Source organism: Sinocyclocheilus grahami, unplaced genomic scaffold (genome assembly GCF_001515645.1).
Source record: "Sinocyclocheilus grahami isolate Dianchi unplaced genomic scaffold, SAMN03320097.WGS_v1.1 scaffold254.1, whole genome shotgun sequence".
NCBI classification, from domain to species: Eukaryota; Metazoa; Chordata; class Actinopteri; order Cypriniformes; family Cyprinidae; genus Sinocyclocheilus; species Sinocyclocheilus grahami.
The window spans coordinates 515066-520583 of record NW_015505433.1 but is presented as its reverse complement, the minus strand read 5'-3'; positions in this window follow the sequence as shown (position 1 = coordinate 520583).

Below are 5518 nucleotides of genomic sequence, written 5' to 3'. Positions count from 1 at the left end.
AATGACAGTTGTCATAAACATGCATAAAACTCCTTCATATTCATGACATGTGTCATGTCATGATTATGAAGGTGTCATGTCAGTCTTAAGTACACCCCTTCAAGTAAAGTGTTACCAAAAATATTTCGTTTTATTTGTTGGCCCTAATATGCAGAGTTAATCATTCATTTATTTATCACAAGTAATCATCATTGCAAAAAACAAAAACAAAACTCCACTGTTATCACACATAGCAGAATTTCCTCATATCGTGCAGGACTATTAGAAAGGCAAAATCTATGCAAATCAGTGGATATGTCTGCTATAATAGGATAGGTGTGTTAAGGCCAGTTGGAGCTAAACTCTGCAGGGCATTGGCCCTCCAGGATCTAGTTAGGAGACCCCAGTCCTACAGAGTTGTTACTTTGCACATGCTTTTTAATCATTACAAAAAATAATGTAAAATTATTTTCTTAGAATAGGAGATATGCTGTTTCTCGCATCACATACATTATCAATAGTTAAGTATGTGGTCTTGAAGAGGATCCTTTTTTTCCCCTCTCATTTGGACTCGGTCTTGACTTGGACTCGAAACTTTTGGACTTGGACTCTAACCTCTTTGGACTCGGTCTTGACTCGGTCTCGACTAGTTCTGGTCTTGGACTTGTCTTGGACTCGACAAAGCTGGACTTGACTACAGCTCTAGTGTGTACTGCCGAATGTTCAGCAGCTCATCCATGGTAAAACTGATCGTGTTTGAGAAACAAAAAACAGGAAAAACTAACAAAAACAGTACAAACACTGGAGAGCCAAACACTGAGGCTGCCGTCTGCGGCGCCATCGCATAGCATAGCATATTAAATTGAAGTTTATAAAATGAACAATTCACTATTAAGCCCATTTTGTCATGATAATCCTGCATGAAAATTTACAAAATTAACAATTGATTCTTGGGCACATTTTGTCATGACAATCTTGCATAAATTCTAATTAAAATGTATCAAATGAACAATTCACACTTAGGCCCATTTTGTTATGACAATCCTGCAAAAAGAAGTCCCCTGAACACAAGATGAAATATCCCGCCGCTGCTGAGGCACGGAGGAGAATGAGCTTGTGGGGGTCGCAGGTGGATCTGGCCGATGTCGATCGTCGGCTGGAGGATGATGTTACTGACCGGCTGAAAGACTGGGATAGAAGTCCAGGTCTGAGCCCAAAAAACCCAGGGGTCCTAGCCCGTCTCAGTTTGAGGATAAGAGACTGGCTCAGAAGGCTAGTGTCGCGGCTCACGCTCCTCCCCCGCCCACGGGTAGGGGTAGGAAGAGAGGTTAGGTGGGAAATTTCCTGCATTATAGTCTCCTATACTGGACCTATTAGGTTTGGTTGGTTCTATGGCTTCATAGTGACCATCTTACTGATGGTTCGGTCTAGAGGCTTCTCTGGACAGAGCTCCGACGCGGGAACCATGGTGGGTGAGTACGATCCATGTCTAATATATGTATATATGAATATATATGTGTATCTAATGAGACTGGTGGTTGTGTGTATAACCCTTCTGCTAGTTTCTTTGCAGTGTTTCCCGGGACCTGTGTGTTTCTGTCCCTTTCTAGGGTAGGTCCTCGATGGGCACCCCCTCTGCTGGGTTCAGAAACCGGGTGCTCGACTTGCAGTGCTTATTTCACTCGTCGATATACAGTATGTCCAGACGGTAAGTAACACCTACTTAACAGGGTGTTGCTAGTAAGGGTCTGTTGAGACAGTTCCTTCAGCACATACAGAGAGAAACGTGCGGTAGCCCCTGTGTGACAGGCCAAGACTAGTATGATTCTAGGCTCTTGGTCGTATTCCCTTAAAGGAATCTATTTCTGATTCCAAGCCTTGAGCTCTACCCCGTGCCCAGGAGTCTGGCCCTAACAGGTAAGTATTTTGGGGTATGTAGCCTAGGCCTTTGGCCGTAGGGAATAACGTCACTGACAGCCGTCTAACGTCCCAGGGGTGACTCCCATAGCAATATGGTAGAGTTGGTACTTAGTGCTCGCCATGGTTCTGGCTTGCACTCCCCTCAGCATGGTGGCGTGGGTATATCGTTCCCCATAGCGACCCCTAGAGGACGCAGTTCGAAGTTCCCATGAAAGGGAACGTCTCAGGTTACTTATGTAACCATGGTTCCCTGAGTTGGTCCACTGTGTCCTCTAGGTTTCTTGCCATGCTGCGGATGCAAGCTTCAGACGAAGAAGTGAATGATGGGGTGCTCCCGGTGCCTATTTATACTATAGTCGCACCGGTAGTGACGTCATGGCTGTCGCCGGCCAACGAGTTGGTGTTTTTTCAATGTATGCTTCAGACACGGGTCACGATGAGGCGTTCCCCATAGCGACCCCTAGAGGACGCAGTGTCTCGTTACCTACTCAGGGAACCATGGTTACGTAAGTAACCTGAGACGATCTCCTTCATTACAGAATATTAAAGGAAATTGTAACTTTAACATTTCTTATTAATATATATATATATATATATATATTTTATTTTTTTTTTAATTTATATATAATAGATAGATAGATAGATTTGAGACATACCTCACAAGCATAGCCTGTTATGGACTTGGAAGGGTCTCTTGTAGGGTTTCTGCACTGTAGTATAGTATACATAAGTATACCCGGCTGCAGCCTGCAGATCGGGGCGGGGCAGCATCTGGGGCGGGATTGCACATGTCACTCCGCCCCATACCTACTCTGATTGGTTCAATCGTCTTTCATAGGCATAAATGATAGGGAATGTGTGCGTAGTTGGAGTAGGATGGGGTATGTTGTTTAAAAAGCTAAAAACGCTGTGCAGTTTTAGCCTTCATATAATGCACAGTTGTTTATTGTAAACTTGACTCACTATGTCTGTTTTATTGAATCACGAGATGTTAGATTCTGCAAGTTTAATCTTCTGGACTAGTCGAATTCACAAATTAATCATTGGAACATTCTAAAACGCTTAACGTGAAAGTAGGCTTAATGCATTAAAACGGTGTTTTGAAAAGACCAAACTCAGTAAACACATTATTAATAAAGCATTCTATTCACAGACAAGCAGATATTAGCCCAGATTACAAAAGCAACACATTTAATTATGCGTTTTTGTCATGAATCCGGTCCATGAACTTCCGTCTGCTTACCATCAGAGGTCACCCTTTCCATTACATTGACTCTCGCACTACACCTACTGTTGCATATCCCATCATTCATTGCACTGATTGCACTCAGCACGGATTGCACACAGCTGATTTCACTGATTGCACACAGCTGTTTCACATCACTCACTCACTATATAACACTCACTCAAACTACCATTCACTGCAGATTATTTTAAAGTGAAGAAATCGAGAACCTTTTATTTCTACAGGCCAGTGATGATTCTGAAAGAAGATACCTGGAATCTGTTGCTATAGTAACGAACGCAAATTCATGCGCATCGTGCTCTATTTCAGTGCAATTGTTAAGATTGTGGTTATTTCAGCAAACAGTTTCATACATTTTAACAGTGTTAAGTTAAACTTTTATATATCATTCAGTGGTAGGCTACTATTTAGAGATCATGCGCGCACACTTTAGACACTTTTAAAATGTTTTTGCTCAGTCCATGTAATAAATGCACATCCTTGAATAAGCCATGTAGGCTATAACTTCTGATATGACTGGTTTCAGGGCAAAATTGCAGTCGATTGGAAAACATCACATTTTGACTCATTATAGCTCAAACCAGATCCGACAATCTCACAGCCACCGCGGTCAAATATTGAGATAAACTTTATAAAGTATCATCTATTTATATTCAATTAATATAAATATATTAAATTGGTATCTTCTCCGATAACAATTTTGTGACCAATATTGAGCCGATTCTTTTCAATCAGCTGGAATGAATCGGGACATCTAAGCTTAACGTGAAAAACGCTTAACGTGGCTTAATGCATTAAAACGGTGTTTTAAAAAGACCAAACTCAGTAAACACATTATTAATAAAGCATTCTATTCACAGACAAGCAGATATTAGCCCAGATTACAAAAGCAACACATTTAATTATGCGTTTTTGTCATAGTTTTGCCTTGCCTTGTCTGTTTTCTCAGTTTTTGATCTTCGCCAGTTTTCCTGGATTTCTCCCTTTAGTCTTGCCCCTTTGATTCTGTTTGCCATTCATGGACCTTCGCTAGCCCTAGGATTATTCTTGTGTCTTGCCCGCCATATACCTGTTTGCCACTGTTTCGACCCTGCCTGTGTTTCTGACCTCCTCTGCTTTAAATAAAGCTTGCTTATGGATTCGCACGTCTCACATCTTGTCAGCCCCGTTACAGTTTTCCTCCCATAACCTGCTTGTTTTAAATAGAATGCTTTATTTAAAATGTTTACTATGTTTGGTCTTTTTAAAACACGTTTTAATGCATTACGCCACCCCACATGAAAACATACTATAATTTATAATAAATACTGTAGTGTTTTTGAACCATACTATAGTAAAGTGTATTATATTGTATATTTTATAGTATTTACAACACTTTTTAAATGAATTCTCTTCCACTGGTAGTATTAACTATAGTGAACTGATAAACTGTAATAAATACTGTAGTATACTTCAGTTTTTACTACAGTAAACTGTAGTAGTATAATATTATAGTATTGTAGTATAATACACCCTTAAGTAGAAAACTTAGTACAGTATTGGGTAAAGTAATTTTATAACTATTTATGAAATAGTTGTTATCACCACAGCAACTATCCCAGCAGGCACTGGACGTCAATATAACGTCAGATTGACGTTGGACCCCAATGTCGGAAAGACATTGTCATTTGGTTGAAAATGAAAATCAGGTTGACATCAGAACCTAACGTCAACATGACGTCAGAACCCACTGTCAATTTGACATCAATCTCCAATGTTGGACAGACGTTGCATTTTGGTTGAAAATTAAAAACTGGATTGACGTCAGAACCCAACGTCAGATTGACATTGGAAACCATCGTCACATTGACGTCAATCCCCAACGTTGGACAGACGTTGCATTTTGGTTGAAAATGAAAATCGGGTTGACGTCAGAACCCAATGTCAGATTGACGTCAGAACCCATCGTCAAAGTGACTTCAATCTCCAATGTTGGACAGACGTTGCATTTTGGTTGAAAATGAAAATCGGGTTGACATCAGAACCCAACATCAGATTGATGTCAAAACCCAACGTCAGATTGACGTCATAACCCAACGTCAGATTGACGTCAGAACCCAACGTCAGATTGACGTCAAAACCCAACGTCAGATTGACGTCATAACCCAACGTCACATTGACGTCATAACCCAACATCAGATTGACGTCAATACCCAACGTCAGATTGACATCAATACCCAACGTCAGATTGATCCAACGTTGGACAGACGTTGTATTTTGGTTGAAAATGAAAATCGCGTTGACGTCAGAACCCAACGTCAGATTGACGTCAATCTCCAATGTTGGACAGACTTTGCATTTTTGTTGAAAATGAAAATCGGGTTTACGTCAGAA